This window comes from Punica granatum, chromosome 5 (genome assembly GCF_007655135.1).
Source record: "Punica granatum isolate Tunisia-2019 chromosome 5, ASM765513v2, whole genome shotgun sequence".
Classification (NCBI taxonomy): domain Eukaryota; kingdom Viridiplantae; phylum Streptophyta; class Magnoliopsida; order Myrtales; family Lythraceae; genus Punica; species Punica granatum.
Window position 1 is genome coordinate 17,531,886 of NC_045131.1, and position 18,191 is coordinate 17,550,076.

At 33.1% G+C, this 18,191-nt stretch overlaps 1 long non-coding RNA gene across 1 annotated transcript; it reads left to right on the forward strand.

The window, feature by feature from the left end:
* Positions 1-1,372: 1,372 nt before the first annotated feature.
* On the forward strand, positions 1,373-4,896 carry LOC116209660. The gene is made up of 4 exons (XR_004157295.1): positions 1,373-1,690; positions 2,462-2,501; positions 3,401-3,483; positions 3,579-4,896. It is a non-coding gene; the product is annotated as an uncharacterized LOC116209660 (long non-coding RNA).
* The last annotated feature ends 13,295 nt before the right edge of the window (positions 4,897-18,191 follow it).

The window sequence follows — 18,191 nt, forward strand, 5'->3', positions numbered from 1 at the left end:
TCAAGTCATGAAGAGTTAACTTTTTGATTCAACTTAGGAAAAATGTCTCGAGTAGTTCATTTTTTCTTTTAATTATACCCAGAATATATTGTAAATGATATTTTACTTTATTATATTTTGTATCCGAAATTAACGTCGTAAGATATTGTCTACTAAGTTATAATATCTAGTAATTTAATGTTAAAATATGCTATCTCAGTAATAGGAAGACACATGCTCCACCACTGGTATTACTTAAAAGAATATTCATTTGTATAATGAATGAGAAAAACTGGTGTTATCCCAAAGTACCAAATATCCTTCTTTTCTTTTAGTATTCTATTGCTTGGTTAGTAATCTTGATGCAACAAAATGAAACACAATCAAATATTCATAAGTACCAAAACAATTTTTTACTTGAAAACACAAAAAGAAAAACAAATATTTGGAACATCTGTGCCCCTCAGGAGACAGTGTTCCCTCTCCTTGGATAATTACTTTAAAGGATGTTATTTTTCAAATGGATTATTAACCGTAGACAATGTATCGGATGTTAGATTTTCTGTCCTTACTTTTATTGTTTTCTAATGGGAAAGAATAGTATAATTTTTCATTTAATATATCCAACTTAGTATGCACTAATTATTGGAATTAGAAATTCATAAATATCATTTAAATTAGTCATTTAGCTCATGCATTGTACGAGCAGTCAATATGTGTTTTTAGTTAATTTCTTTTAAATTAAAATATTGAGGATGGTTTCAATACTTAATTATCTATCAAGTTTAACTAAAGTATGCAAAATTTAGTTATAAATAGGAGATTATAGTGGAATCTTGAAACGAGGACATTTCGTTTATCTGGCGTAAAGAATAACAAAAGAGATCTGGAGTTAGCCCATCTAGGTTGGGCTTGTGAATACCTAAGTGAGGACATTCACTCAATAAAATAAAGATAGAATATTAGCATACTAGCCATGTAATTCGCATTTTGCACAGGCATCTATATTTTTTATTTTTAGTTAATCTTTGGTAAATTGAATTTATAAAAATTAATTATTAATTTTTGCAAATAAAAAAATGAATTTTCTTGAGATATTACGTGTCGTGTAAAATGTGAAAATTCAATAAAATGAGCGTTGCGCGGGCGTCAATACTTTTTCTATATCTTTCATATATTGAATTTACAAATGTTAATCTTTAAATTTAAAAGTAAAAGAAAAAACCGAATCTCGTTGATATATAATGCATTACATAAAATGTGAAAATTCAATAAAATGACATGAGAATGTATAAATCAAAGAATCTATTGATAATTTAAAGTAAATTTTCACAAATGCCAATGACATTGCTAGTTTTATCAGTAATATTAGATTCTTTTAATCGAAATACTAAAAATTTAAGTGAAATTTAGCAAAAGAATTGTTAGCTTTTATACATCACATGTTAATAAGTATAATTTTATAGAAAATCTGAATTGAGACATCACGATTTTTACCCATATGTATTTTTTATCATCATGAAATTATCCTCTATATTTGCACCGCCCTCTGCCTTCACAATCTCTGTCGTGAATCGTTATCCTGAGAGACAGTTGCGCACTAAACCACGCTAATGTACCGCCTCCGCAATTCTCTTCAAGGAAAAGGTCGGCCAGTTTGCTCCGGAAAATGGTAACCACCAGTTCACATGGCCACGACTTTAATTTCCAGGTAAAATGCCCTTGATCTTATCGTCCCTCCGTATACAGCATTACTCCATCTACTCTGTTCGAATGGTGAATTGTCCTGCTCTGTGCCCACTAAGTGTTCGACGAATTGGCCCATCCAATTCTTTGCAAGCATAAGTTGCCTCGATACTGCGTTTAAACACAACACAGGTTCCTATCATATATTTGATTCCCTTTTACCCCCATTACACCTTATTATTTGACTTTGTTGATTGCCTACCGTCATTAGCATTCACCTCTCATATAGTATATACTGCCCATTAGCTACTCTCTTCCATTTATTGCCTTCATTCTATGCGTATCATAGGCTATCACGATAGATGGGCACATCTTAGTGTAATGGCTTTAGGCTGACTTGGCCAATTTTGTCGTCAACCATACTCATGTCACTTTTCATGGGTGGCAGCTTCATCGTAATATAATGGTTCAAGTAGTTGACTGACACCAATGATCTGTGTCTGAAATAAAAGTAAATAAGGATGATAACCTAATTAAGAAGAGAATTGATCCTCCTCAATTCGACTTGTCGGTGCGTTCTAATTTTTCCTCAGGTTGTTTCTCATTTTCGTTACTCTCCTGTTTGCAATTAGTTTGTTTCAAATTCTTATGAGAGAGATCTCGGTCATCTGTTTACCATTTTATGGCTCACAACCTTTTCATATCATTGGTCGAAATCGATCAAATGCACTCACCAGCTATTTATCTCATCTCCAACTCTGCAATAGATTCTGATCTTTGATGTTTCCTTGTACAGTTCCTCTTGTGATTTGGCTCAAATTCATCGCGAACAAGAGGTATTCACTACTTCGATGTCAGTGTTTCCTCATTTCTTTAGCATGTACATTTTTGCTTTAGTGGCAACAATTATCTCTCTCTGCTGGTGGAGACTTGAACCATGATTCCGTTTTTCATTCAATGACCAGGATGTTGATAAAATGATTTGGCGGAAATGCTATACCAATGTCACGATCTTAAAATGTTAAGAATTCTTTATAATCTTCTCGTATTAGTACAGAACAATAAGCAAGTTATACAGTTAATCGTCTAACTTGATAAGTTGACGTATATCCTTGGTGCTTAGTTTACTTAGTTTATATGTGGTAAAAGGGCTCTTGTTCTTTTCAGCACATACTCGACCTATTGGCCTTTCCCTTCGTCATCTTTGAGACATTAATAATTATAGATATGGGTCAAATTAAGGCCTCTGTGAGAGACTGCCTTATAATTATTTCCAACCACTAGCTGACTTACAATGTGATCTCTTTGCCACATTAAATTTAGAAAGGATAAAAAGTCATCATTTTTTGTTCTAGAATTGTTTTGCAAATATTTTTCCCATGAAAGGAGTGTTCAAACAGTGATTTTTTTATTATTTCTACAGCAAAGTACAAAAAAAAAAAAGGGGCTCCTTTTATGAGTGATGTCTTAAATTTTTGCTCGCTATATATTATCTTATCCTTAATCTAAAGATGCACATATGTAAGCAGCGAATTTATTATTGCATATAAAGCAAGATCATTAGGTTGGCTTCTTGTAGCATGAAGTTCACCCACAGGTATGAAACAGCTGATTTTCTCTGCGTGCAAGATGTAGAGTTGACCATGGAACAGAGATTTCCTTTACATATTTCTACAAATTATTGCATACATATAGTTAGTAGATCATTGCTTGTTAATTTTTCACTTTGCTATAGAATGCTCAGATTCGAGGGAGTCAATTCATAACTTTAACCCAGGAAAAGAAAAAGGCCTATGTCAAGGCCTTATACTAATGAAGGTACATGTGATTATATACTATATTTTTCGTACTAGACTAGATACATCAATTGGATATATTATGCAGGCCTAATCATTATTTTTATCTTCGTGCAGTAGCTTAAAAAGCCTTTTTGGAATTTGCTATCAACGACCTCATTTGGTCGTGATCATTAGTGAATTGGTCCTTCTCAATCCATTATCACCTATTATTTTCCAGGTTTTTATATGCACCTTGCTGTTGGTGCAATTATTTAACTACTGTTAATGAAAAATATGTGCTAGTCTATGACATTCTACATTTTGGATGCTGTATATCTGCTGATGCAATTATTATGCTCCTAAGTTGTCATACAAAAACATGCCAAGAACTGGAACTTATAGTTTGATGCAAGATCCAGATTTTTTCCTTTATTTATTAAGATTTGAAAATAATTATTTGAGCATATGTAAACATCAGTTATTTATCATTATCATGAAACGACTTTTGTGGTGCTTCAAAGTTACACGATCTTACTATCAGATAATTTCTTGCTGGAGGAACCTTTGTTTGTACGCTAATAGTTAATATTAAAATTCTTTAATACTACAAAACGCGAAGATATGACTTTGTGACCTATTGAAGTGGCAATCTGAAGGGAGAAAAACTGTTCATTACTTTATTGATGCTATATAAAATATGAGCATTATAGAGAAGCAACTTTCTTCATTTGTATGAAAAATTTGATATAGATGAACCATTAAAAATAGAAGGAAAAAAAAGGTCGAATGTGTACATGTAGATGCACTTCTAGATTAGACTATTTGACATGTTCAATAACGGGTATTTAAATGCTTATTTGAAATAAAATTAGTGACAAGGACATTGTACCTGTCATTGCTAACAAAGTTATTCACCTCTTTAGAATGAGGACATTGTACCTGTTGTTGCTAACAAACTTATTCACCTCTTTATCTTCGCATAGCTCAAGACAAATCTAAGAGTTGTGACTCATAGTACTTCTATGGTTAACCCTTGTTCTAATGCTTATTCGCTTTAATTGTTTTGCCTTTCTCATGTGTATTGCACCTCATTTCACATTGCTTATTTTGCTCCATAGGGGTTGTGCCATGCAGGAAGCCATATGAATTGAAGTCCATTTCGAACTACCAATTTTGCAGGGCTAAGAAGTTTCGATTTGACGTTTTATTGCAATAACTTGGATAACAGTTGGATTTAAGATTTGCTTGCTATCCTTGTCAACCTAATTTAGTTTAATATTTGGCTTTCATGGGAGGAACTGGGAATTTTGTACTAACAGGAAAGCCAAACCTTCTATCTCATGTCATCTTCATTCAACTTTTTGGTAAAGTTAACTTTGTGACCTCCAGCTGATGAACCTTCAAATTGCAAAATGTAAAGAAGGACGCATTGAATATATCAAAGTTCGTGATTTGTGTACGTGTACATAATAAATTCTTATGATACCTCAACTGCATAACCCAACGAAGATATTTAAGAGAGAAAAACAATATTGATATACAGTGGTCTAATATTTAACTCAGTACGCCTTATATGTGCACTTATTAAAGTCTACTTCATATGAAGATGCACTAAAAAATTCCTAAGAAAAGTATATACAAAAAATCATGGAAATATAGATCACGTGCAACGTATGTGGCCATCCTACTAGTATATTAAAAAAGAAAACGAAAAAGAAAAATGGTATATGGATCCAGGATCTGCAGATAAAGCTATGTTTAACCGATTAAACTGATATGCCAAATCCAACAATTTATTATCTATCTATTATATTATAAGTATTTAATTTTCACTCCTCGAGTTTGTGCGATGAGAGATCACCATTCATTCGATGTGAGCTTGCCATGTAGGATTTTAGACTATTTCTTTGGCTCTTGATTGAGTGTCGCTTTACTTACCTTTTTACTATAATCACCTACATATAAATACATAAACAACAAATGATGAATTTCATAATTGTAAAAAAAAAATCAATTATAAACAACAAATGATGAATTTAATAATTGTAAAAAAAAAGAATCAATTTGGCTCTGCAAACTCTGCATAAGTGTTTCCATTCATGGAAATACGAAAAGAAAAACGATAATATGAAAATGTTGAGCATAATTTGCATAAAAATGATTCCAATATAAACAATTTTAGAAAGAATATTGTGAAATATTCAAATACTATTTCTTTTTATAATTTATTTGTATTAGCAAATTTTTGTTTCATTAATTCCTCACTTTATAGGCATACATGGAGTAAAAACATTTTCTACTTTATAATTGTTGGGAATCAACTCAATAATCAACGAAGATGTAGCATAAGAGATATTGCACAAGAGATATACATGGTAAAACCCTCAAATGCGGTGGAGTAAAATAATTATTCTACTTTATAATTACGTGATAGGATTTTGATTGATATTGAAATTTCAATATATTCTTTTTATATCATATGCTTTACCATATATTTTTTTCTTTGTTTGCCAATACTGTATGGTTGAATAATAACTTGTAAAATATATTTCTCATCTAATTCCTTAAATTGTTGAAATAATTAATTTTTTTGATTTTCCATGTGTCAGCTTCTTTTATGTCAAAAAAAAAAATTGATTAGCCTCCCGCGAATGAGAGCCTGTCATTCGATCCACGAGAGCTTTTCACATAGGATTTTCGGACATTCCCATCAGCTGGCTCTTCGAGTTTCTGTTTTTTAATATGGACATTTGATTTTTTACAACGATTTCATTAATTTCATTTTTGCATTTTTCTATAAAAATCATCTTCTCTCATATAAAAAATCGGAATTGTGGCTTCAAGACTAGTTTGATATGTAAGACACATGATGTACAGAATTTGATTCATCACTCGAGATAAGAAATTTCTGATATATGTCTGCATCATATAATACCATCTATATATAGTAATATATATTTAATATTATAATTAAAAAGAAACTAATTATTAAAAAATTATGAATTTTGAAATAATTTCAAATAATAACTTCACTATCTTATGCATGTCGCGGATATCTTGAATTTTAATTTAGTATATTAGAGTGAAATAAATTACAAATTTAAGTTAGAACTCAAATAAATAAAAAATGTTCAACTTTATAATTAAAAAGGAATTAATTATTCAAAATCGTGATATCAAAATAATTAAACAGTATATACTTTACTATCTTATACATGTAAAAGCATATACAATTTTAACTTAGTGTATTAGAGTAAATAATTACAAAGATAAGTTAAAACACAAAATAAACCTAAATACTTAGTATCATAATTAGAAAATTGTAAAATAATCTAAAGTCTTATACTTTACAATTTTATGCATGTAAAAGATATATCAAATTTTAATTTGGTATATTAGAGTGAAATAATTAAAAAATTTAAGTTAAAACTCAAAATAAGTAAAAATATTCAATATTATATAATAATTAAAAAAGAAACTAATTATTCAAAAATCATGATTTCAAAATAATTTAATGTAATACACTTTACTATCTTATGTATGTAAAAATATTTCCAATTTTAACTTCGTATATTAGAGTAAAATGATTCTCAAATTTAAGTCAAAACTCAAAATACCTATTGGAGTTTAGGCGTCTTAACACTAATCCATTTGGATATTTGTGGACTTTTCCCTATGGTTTCTTGGAATGGTCAAACAATACTTCGTTTAGTGATGGATGCGCTCGATATGATTACTGTATCTAATTAGTGAGAAGTCTCAAACACTGGATGTGTTCAAGTCCTATAAGGGCCGAGGTTGATAGCCAACTTGGCAAGAGAATTAAGGCCATTGATCTGACCATGGTGAATATTATGGTAGATTTGATGGATCATGTGAATACTATCGAATCTTTTGCTGAATCCTCAGAGGAATATGGTATTGTCCAATAGTACACTATGCTAGGAATTCCCAGCGTGAATGGTTTTACTGAGAGACAAATTATGACACTTAAGGATATGGTGATGAGCATGACTACTCATTCTACCTTATCAAAATCCCTTCAGGAGAGGCATTAAAGACCGCAACTTACTTAACAGAGTGACCAACTAAGGCAGTACCAAATACCCCTTATGAATTATAGATGGGCAATAAGCTCAATTTAAAGTATTTATGCATTTGGGGTTGTTCAACTAAGGCAAGCCAAATAAAAGAAACTATACATAATGACAGTAAATTACTATTTGGTTGGTTAATCTGAAAGATCCAGGGGTTACAGGTTTTATGATCCCACTACCGAGTGATTCTTTGACGGGAAATGCCAATTTTTGAGGATGTTGAATTTGGGGAGAGATAAGGTTAAGGATGTTGTCATTTGGAGGGAATTTGTTTCTCTTCTTACTGTTGTTGTTTCTGATATTGATAAGACAATGAATTTAGAACAATAAGACAACATTAAATTACTCCTTATCCAGCTTCAAGAGACTACTCCAGAAGAACAAATTCAACAACCTCAAGAATAGGCTAAAGTAGGCATTTCGTTAATGGTGTCATAAATTTCATGAAGGCTTCGTCTCATTTAGTTTTGAGATGGATTTGGTTGATGAATATAGATACCATCGGTTCAGTGGGAGTAAGCATATTTGCATGAAAGATTGCAAATCATGAGCTACATCTGTTGCTAAAGGAGACAAGTTCAGTCTCAATCAATGCCCTAAGGATAACTTTGAACATATAAAGTTATAATAGATTTCCTATGCATGTGCAGTGGGAGTCTGATGCATGCACAAGTATGTACGCATCTGGACATTGCGAACATAATTGCCATGTCTAGGAGGTACTTAAGTAATTTCAGCGTGGATCATTTTGGTAAGTACCCAAATAGGTTTTCCGATATTTATAGAGAACAAAGTGATTTATGCTCACTAAATCAATTTAGTTTGAGATCATTAAGTATTCTTGTTCTATTGGAAGCCAAAAGCAGTTAAAGATCCACGTTTGACTATGTCTTTGTATTGGCTGGAAGAGTCATCTCCTAGAAGAATGATAAGCAAATGCTTACCACTACTCCAGTGATGGAGGCAGAATTCATAGCTGTAAATTTTACCACTGGCTATGAATTATGTAAAATTTTGAAAGACCACTAAAGTCATTCTGTGACAATAAGTTGGCAGTCTTATATTCCAATAACAATTTAGAGTGGCCAATTATCTATATGCCATGTACAACTTCCATGGTTGCGGATCAGCTCACTAAAGGCTTACCACCCATTGTCTTTTATGAGCATGTTGCTCATAATGGTGTTATTTGTGAGGATACTAAGATTTAGTGGGAGGTTGTATTTCGATACTTTTCGGCTGAAGTAGTATATAATTAGAAATTACAGTTTATATGGAATACAATTTATAGTATATTCCACTTTGGTTAAGTATTGTTTGGTTTCACTAAGGAATACAGTGAACCAGTTGGAAATACGCATGTTTAGATCACATTGCATGTAATTTCCATGCTACGCACCTGTACGTGATCTATGTCGTTGAGTGTATTGATATACATGAGCATTGATAGGTCTAGTCACGATATATGGGTGATGAAGATCGCTTTGGTCCTATGTTGATATGTTCAATGGACCAGATTGTTTGAGATATTTAATAAAGATCGCAATTAAGAGCACTCTTATGGTATTGTAATAGATAATTGGACAGTGATATATAAGTCGGCCCAAGTGGGAGATTGTTGGATTTTATTCAATAATTATGGTCCAACATATATATTGATTAGTTGTGCATTATGGCTATCTTTGTTATTAGCATGATTAAGTGATCTAATAAACTTATAAGTAATGGGCCTTAACGATATCTCGGTAGAATATTGGGTCTAATGTGCAAATACTATAAGGTAATTTTTTATTTAATGATGAGCATAATTAGAAATTACAATAACCTCAGGCACTTAGATGTAATTGAGGGGTTATGGTCCACAAGTTGTATGTTAAATAGATGCTCTTTTGAGGCTCTATTACTCAGACTAAGATATAGCTCACGTCATAATGTATAGACTTGGAAGACCACAATACCCATATTTTGTTCGTTTCTAGATTTCGCAATTAATTCAGGTACGCTTCCGATTACTCAATCGATTTGATGAATTCGACAAGTGAGATCATGGTGTTTTGGGTAATTCAATAATTTCTATCTCTCACGACTGGAAAATACGCTGCACTAAGTTGAAATTACACTTTTGCCAATGCGAACGTGTCGACGGACTACTCGCAGGAATTGATCAAAGGAATCTGTATAACTTTAAAAATTTGCAGTATGAATTTTCAGGTCATGCTTTTAATGGAATTCCATTCGTTCTTTTAATATATTCATGACTGCATGTCTTCTAAATTCAAAGCGGAATAGTTGATATCTCTTCTTATAACATTTTTTTTCCAATATTATAGTTTCCCTTTCCCCGTGCCTGTCAATAATTAAATTTAATTAAGATAGGTTGCATATCTCAATATATATCAATTATGCAATTTATCTTATTTATTTTATAATGCGTGTTATAATTAGATTTTGTCATGTTTATTTGTTCAAACTATACATGACAAATGTACTATATGTTTCAACTATATTATATGTATACACGTTATAACTCTGTCTTAAATTGGACATAAAAATTTTATCACATGTTATTAATTTATGATTTTGGCTTAATTTTTTTATTATATGCAGAGGACCGCTCATTAATGAATGTAAACTTGTTTTGTTGCTGAAAGTCACGGATTTCAAGAAAATATTTGTAAATCTTCCTATTACTGGAAATTGTAAAAAAATTTATGGGAGTTATTGTACTATATAACTGCGAATATCGCGAGGATCAGGCTGTGGCCATCTAATGCGGCACTCATCAATGAACTGTTACTCACATAAACCAAAACAAACTCAATATTCTTAATTAGTTTAAATTTTCACCTATTCAACCTTGTTGAAAAATTTATAGGATTTACTTGCTTTTTATGCATAACTTTTCGACAAGTTCAATCAAGTTTATATGCAGATGGACTGTTAGTCACTCACTTGGAGGATATAATTAAATGAGAAGATTTTTTGATATAAAAATATTAAAATTTGTATCTTTCCTGTACACTTGATATAAAGAAGAATTATAAATCAGTTGAATTAAGGATGGATACATAAGAGTAATTTTTTTTTGGTGGATTACATAAGAGTAATTTTTAATAATATTAAAAAAATTAAATTTGTTACTTTCCCCAGTTATGGACAATTTAAATCCATATATAAAAGATCTGCTTTCCAATGAAGATATTTTGGTATGAAAATATAGAAAATGATTTTAATGTACAATGATAATTAGAATAAAGGCCCCCTCATATGTGCCGGTTAGAATAGAAGTACTTTAGAGGATTGAAAATTTTTGTGAAAGTCAATAATGATCGGTTTGATATATAGAACAATAGTAAAGAAGGTTCATTGAGCAAAAGTTTTTTTTTTTCGGTAATAAGGAAGGCATATACACTTAGTACAATGAAAGAAAATAAAATAAAATAAATAAGCATATAAGTCCCATTGGTGATGATTGAACCCAAGACCTCTTGATTTCGAGCGACGCCTTGTACCAATGCACCAAAACTCCTTCCTCATTCATTGAGCAAAAGTTAATCGATCCCTGTAAGCAATACTGAGAAAACCTCGCGATCAGCAGAAAACATATTCGCTCAGGATCTCCACCAGGAAAGGGTAGAAACACTATCAACATAGGAAAGAAACACAAAAAGCAGTATAATCATCAACCTTACGAACAATTGCACCCAAATGAGAATTAATAATGTGCGTTGATCGAGAAAGGAAGCGTAGTGTAATGGCACATACCATCGCTTATGAATCAAGAGGTATTATGTTCAATTATTGTCAGTAAAACCACATGTACCCCTTTATTTACATTTATTTATTTCTTGTTTTTTACTAGATTCACGAGCTATCTTTGTACCTCAAAATTGAATGCACATCTATTTCAAGAGGAAAATCTACATCTATACGAACTATGTAAGCTCATCTTATATTTTTTGCAACACCAAATAATTACAGATAAACCAATCGCAAGTTTCATCTGAGACATAAACTTACACACTGAAATTTTTTCATACAATTCTTTGTATTCTTGTCGTCGGGCATGTCTTCTAGGAACACTGCATATTTTTTTTGTATATAACGTCTACTTAAGGCCATATAGTATGTGCCAAGAAACATACGTACATATATACAAATTCATTCTACTGTAGATCACGTATTCAAAATGCAAATTAATTACATTAATCAAGCTTATTTTTTTGTGAAAATAATGTTAAGTATGTACATGAATGTACATTTGAAGACATAGGGTGAGGCAGCCAGTCAACTGGTGGTTCGCCGTACCTGCAAATAAGTATTTACTTAAGGTAATTGATAATATACATAAATTCCCTGCAATAAAAGGCAACTGATTGGCTATGCCTCAGAGGAAGAATCACGTAAATTTCTTCTTTGGGGAAAGTCCAACCAACTTATTACGTGAGTCCCCAAAGTTACCAAATTTACGCTAACAGCGACCAGCAGAAATTAAAGTTTGGCATGGTTCACCCAAAAAAAAAAAGAGGAACAAGAAGAAAAAGAAGAATAATAAAGTTTGGCATGGAGTGTGGAAAACTTTGTGGATATTTTTTGCCAATGTAAAAAATAGTATGCCTACGTCAAATAGGGCAGTGGACCGATGGGAATATATATGATTCTCGATAATAAGTATTGTTCACGTGGTGTCCATTAATTTTCATGTGATGCGGTTTCAAACTACAAACTTTATGCTCTTATAAAATATTACCTAAATAATTTTGTAATTTTATAATAATATCAAAATTAAGAAGGTGAACTTAAGATTTCAAAATTATAGTAAAATCTTAATATATATGTATATATATTTCAACACTTTACAATGTATGATCATCGATATAAACAGGACGAGCTTACTTTACAAAACTCTATCCATTTTTTGTCTTGGTTTTCTCCATATGATTGGTGCTCTCACAGTGCGATTGATTCTGTTTTATTATATACTTCCTTAAAAAGGAATTAAAATTTATATGACAATTAACACACTTAAGCCTACATAATCCGAATTTTAAAATAGAATTAATATAATATATACTATATGTTACCTATTCGTAATTTATGTAAAATTTTTACAATTAAAGTAATTCGAATTGCAATTTTATTATTAGGACTTATCCATTAGTTAATTAGGTGAGAAATGAAAGAAATTGTGAAGATACTTAAATTTTTTACCTCATGTACGTCGAGTTCAATAGAAACCCGTATGTGTTACAATTGCACTATAAGAATTATATTTCAAATTAAAAAGTGATTTCGCACTTACATGAGAGAGGGCACAAAATTGGGAAATTTTTTAGAATTGAATCTAATATAGATTGTAGAAGTATATAAAAATTGAGGAAGGGAGTCTGGCGTAGCGGTAGAAGTCGCTAACTCGGAACCATGAGATCTCGAGTTCAATCCTCGTTAACGAGACGTGAGCACTCTATTTGCTAACTCTCAGCTCGTGCTTAAGTGTAGTGCGAGTCGTGGAAGCTCCAATTGCTGATCCTTAACTCGTGGTTAAGTGTCTTCTCAATTATTCAAATAATTAATTTGTTCGAAAGAATTCATGTATTTGAATATTTCAATTTTAATACAATCATAACAATTAATTATATATTAAAAATCACAAATAAGTATTAAAAGTTTCCTATAAAACTATTATTTTATTTTCCAATATATATTAAAAGTTTTTTTTAATATAACCCGATATTGAGAAATTAGATAGTTACTCACGCATATATATCAAATAATTATATTTTATTAATTTCTCTAATTACCCGCACAACACGTGGGACTATACCTAGTTACCATAGAAACCAAGAGGCGCAAGATGAAGAGAGAGAAATTGAATTCATAATTTTTAAGTGGACTAGTATTGCTAGTGAAAGCTTACATGAGAAAGATATTTGTGGGATACTTTTTGTGTGGACCCAAAATTTTACTTCCTTCTATGTCGGAGTCGAAAGTGAGTTCCATTTATATTTGATTGTTATCCACAGGTACGGGTGATCGGTTCTGAGTACCCTACATTTTTCACGATATCCGGACCCTACCCTGTAAGGAACAGGTTCTAAGATTTTGAAACCGAACCCTACCCTGTTGAATCATGGAATCGGAACTTACCCGGAATCTGTATTATACCACAGGTTCTAGGTACCCTGTTGGAACTTGTAATTTTTTTTCTCTCGCTAAATAAAATCGAAAATATCATATACATAATCAGTAATCACGTCAAATAGAATATCAATAAAATTTAGATTAATCCACAACAATAAAAAAATAATATGTCTCATCAATCTATCGACAAAATTAAACATCTATAATACGATCTCATACAACAAAGTGTCTCTGTTCTAATTTATTAGAGGAGACAATAACTTTACTCTTTCCTCTCTTTTTTTTAAATAAATAATCGGTTCCATGTACCTGTAGAAAAGAACCGGAACCGGAATCGATTCTTACCGATTCCTGATTTTAATACCCTGAACCTACCCAATTTTTAATACGAGTTACCCAGACCCTACCCTAATGGGTAGGTTCCGACCGGTTCCAGGTATACTCGGTACCCGTGCACACCCCTACCCACAGGGAATTAAATTGAAAATATATTTGCAATTACTAGTACCCATATAGAATTTCCCAAAACTTTAATGGGGTCACTTCACCCCATTTCCTGAAGTATTGGTCCATCCTTGCGTCATACAGTGTATGTACGATATATCTTATTGTACCATTGGAGATAAATGGGATTGGTGTTATATCGACAAAGGTAAAGTAAAATCTTTTTTTTTTTAATAATTTGGAGCTTGGGTAATTTCGCTTCAAATCTTAGCCCGGTTTGATATTCTCCTGAAGCTTTTTTTTTCGGTATGTATCCTGATAGCTGAAAGCTCAATGGGCCATGGCTAATTCAATTCGAGTCAGGTCAACCCACTAATGAGTAAAGATCTCTTATCATGGATTTTCTCAATTCACAAGACTTGAATATGATACCTTACTTCAAGAGACCAAATGTTGAACCACTTAAGCTAACTCATGTTGGTTCAACAGAAGAATTTTTGAATAGGAAAAAATTTTAAATGGTCCTTAATTATAATGATGTGGTGAGAAAAGACCAATAAGGCTGTAACAATTAAAAATAATTATGATAACTACTCAAGTAGTTAATACCAATTCTCATACTTGTCAATAATCAATGAAGATAAAGCAGAAGAGAGGAGAAATTGCACAAAAGATATGTGTGATAAAACTCTTTAATGCAAAGAGAAATGTCCATCGCATAGGAGACTCGATGATGACTTTTTATTAACCAGTCATAGTTAAGAGTGTAAAATTCACTGGGATAAGTAGGGACCCATTCATACATTTCCTAAATAGGTTGCTCGAGCATATATAGTATGACATACATGCTACAATGGAGCTTCTATTTACATAGTGTATGTCAAGCTCTTCATAATAACACCATAAAGATCTTAGTTCAGCCGCTACATAAGCGCTTAACTTGAGTCCTCCATTAGCTCACCATTCAAGGCGTCAATACTAAGATCTCACATCCGACTTTTAATTTCTAGCATAATGAATAGAGTGTGGTATTCATTTCGGTCAAGTATTTAATGACCTTATCTTGTGTCTGCCGGAGGCGACACATCAGTACCAATTAACATCCTTGACATTATCTCACTTGTGCCAAGGCCAGTTACTCGTATTCGTCTCATCCTTGCTCGCCATCATAGACTCTAAGGGCAATTGCTCTTGTGAGAGAGTCAATTTCATCTGTTGACATATGTATACCTTTTCGTCATGGGCTAATATACCATGCAAGCAATGCATAATAAACAACTCAAAATTATCGCTCATTGATAGAAACAATCCAATAACAACAAACTTCATCTCTCAAATGAAATGATTAACTCAGAAATAGAAACATAATCATCACCTACTTAGTCCTAATGCCTACATAAGCCCAAAAACTATCTCCAGTTATTGGCTTAGTTAATAATTTGACCCATAAGGATGTCCTTCGAGATCACTTCCTACTGCGCAATCACATTCGCATTCACACAATGACCCTTCTCATTCATCGTAAATCCATTAGACGTAATGGCTCGATAAAATCAAAGTTATGACTATTTGAATGATTGTTTCAAGTTGTACAAGGATCTTAAGAGCTTGCCAACTTTGCACTCCTGTCCTTGGACCACGAAACACTCAGGTTGATCCATATAGATCTCCTCATCTAGTTCTTCATTTAGAAAAAAAAAATGGTAGTTTAAATGTCCATTTGGTGTAATTCGAGATCCAAATGTGCGACATGGCCAGAAAAAAATGTGGATTAGAACAAACCTAACCATTGGTGTGAAGGTTATTTCATAGTCCACACCTTCCTTTTTTGCCACTAGATGAGCCATATTTCTTTCGATAGAACCATCCGCTTTTCGATTGACTTTTAGTATCTACTTGTTCCAAATAGTCTTACATCCAGGTGGAAGCTCAACCAAGTCATAGACATGGTTGGTCCTCATGGGGTCCATCTCATCGTTCATTGCATTCGTCCACTCCTTACTCGTAGGAGATGAGAGAGCTTCTTGCACAGACCTAGGTTCTCCATCATCTTGCATATCAGTTAGCATCCCTCTTGACCTCAAATCGATAACAAGGGATGTTTCCACGTTAGCTTTCCACGCAGTTGAGGTTTGCGTGAAGCTCTGTCAGATAAACTAAGTTTATCAGATATTAAGTCACTCCTAATATTCCCAAGAAGTAGAGGAATATATTCCTCTTCCTCTATTGATGCATTTGGAATATCTAGTTTGGAGTCCTCCACTTCATAGATCTCTATGCGTCTCGAAACCTCACCCCTAGTAGGGAATTCATCCTCTAAGATATTCATATCTCGAATTTTGATCTCCAAAACAGTCGTCGACGCTCTCCTCAGTGAACAAATACCTTAGAGTACTCGGCATACCTTCTAAAGATACACCGTCTACCCCTATGTCATAACTTCCTATACTTTTGGGAAGAGTTGTGCAGATAGGTTGCAAATTACGTTAATTAGGTTTTTCGCAGTCCAAAACTCATAAGGGGTCATAGAAACCGCTTTGGAAGGGACACGATTCAATATATAGGCAGCAGTTAACATTGCATCACACCAATGGGAGACTAGCACATTAGCTTGTGCCATCGTAGACCTCACCATGTCTAGGAGTGTTCTATTCCTCCGTTTCGCCACGTTATTTTGTTGTGGAGTTCTTGGAATAGTTGAGCGTTTATCAATTCCCTTGTCATTACAGAGCCTTTTTAATTGTCCTGATAGATACTCGCGACCACAGTCAGTTCTAAAAGCCTTAATTCTCCTAATTAATTCTCGGCCAAACTTATATACTTCTGAAAGCACTTCAATGCTTCAGACTTATGGGAGATCAATGAATGTGATGAAATAATCAGAATTAATTAACGAAAATCCTGGAAATTTAAGAAAAAATTATCCCCTGATCTTGAGACTACAGCAAAACACCCACACCCCCCCCCCAAAAAAAAGGCTCAAAAACACATCGCACTACACCGGCAGTGCAAGAATTATCAAGAGAATAAATATTTTATTTTCCAGCAACTTAAAATAAATTCAACAGGTTTTTACAGATTTTCACTAATTTTGAAAAATATCCAAAAAGTAGGAAATCAAATTTGGAATGCAACAGTGAACAGAGCGGCGGCCAAAGCTGGCCGCATGTGCCTCGGTGCGTTTTTGGCTGCGATGCAGTCCAACAACCTTTCATATAGGCCGCAGTGGTGTGCGCGCATTCCATGCGCCACTATCCAGGACACTAGCGGGCATGTGCCAGTCTCCTTCAGCGTTGCGTCAGGGATTGGAGTCAGATGCCGCCATCAGTGACTCAATCGGATCTTTTAGCGCGCTACACATGCGTTATCGAGGGTGTTCGACAGGGTGCAAGCTGTTCTTGTTGTTCATGCTACTTCCAAAACCCGAAACCAAAGTTGGTGATTTTGATCCGATCAAAAACTTTAAATGTATATGACTTTGCAATCCCGATATTGAAATAACGCTAACAATATATTGTTGGACTCGTCTCAGAAAAAGAATCCAATGATATAAAAATCACACGCCAGAACATCAATATCGTATAACAGAGCATTCATCATAGTATCGAAACTTTAATGAGCAACTAGAGTTGCTCTAGAACGATATGGAAACAACCCCTACGAGCTCTGATACCAACGTTGGAAAAACATGACCCAGATTATAAATCCGATATTAATTAATTAATCCGAGAATAAATTTGACTTAGCATTTGAAGCTTTGTACTAGGTTTCACAAGAAATCATTGAATGGAGTTGATCACGTATTGAGTCTCTTGCAAGAACAATCACGAGCAGCACCGGCAATGGATTCTCACTACGTAGTCGAGTGGAAACCAATACAAATCATAGCACAAGAACCTCCTCGCAGGTGCGGAATAATGCTGGGAGTTACAAGAGATTAATTCTATTGTAACCATCAAAAGTGAGTGTAACGTAATTGTGCACGTCCTCACTTGTTGACCTAAAGGTCCCAGGTTCGATACCTAGTGGGACTACTCGTGCCCCTTTATTAATTATTTATTATTTC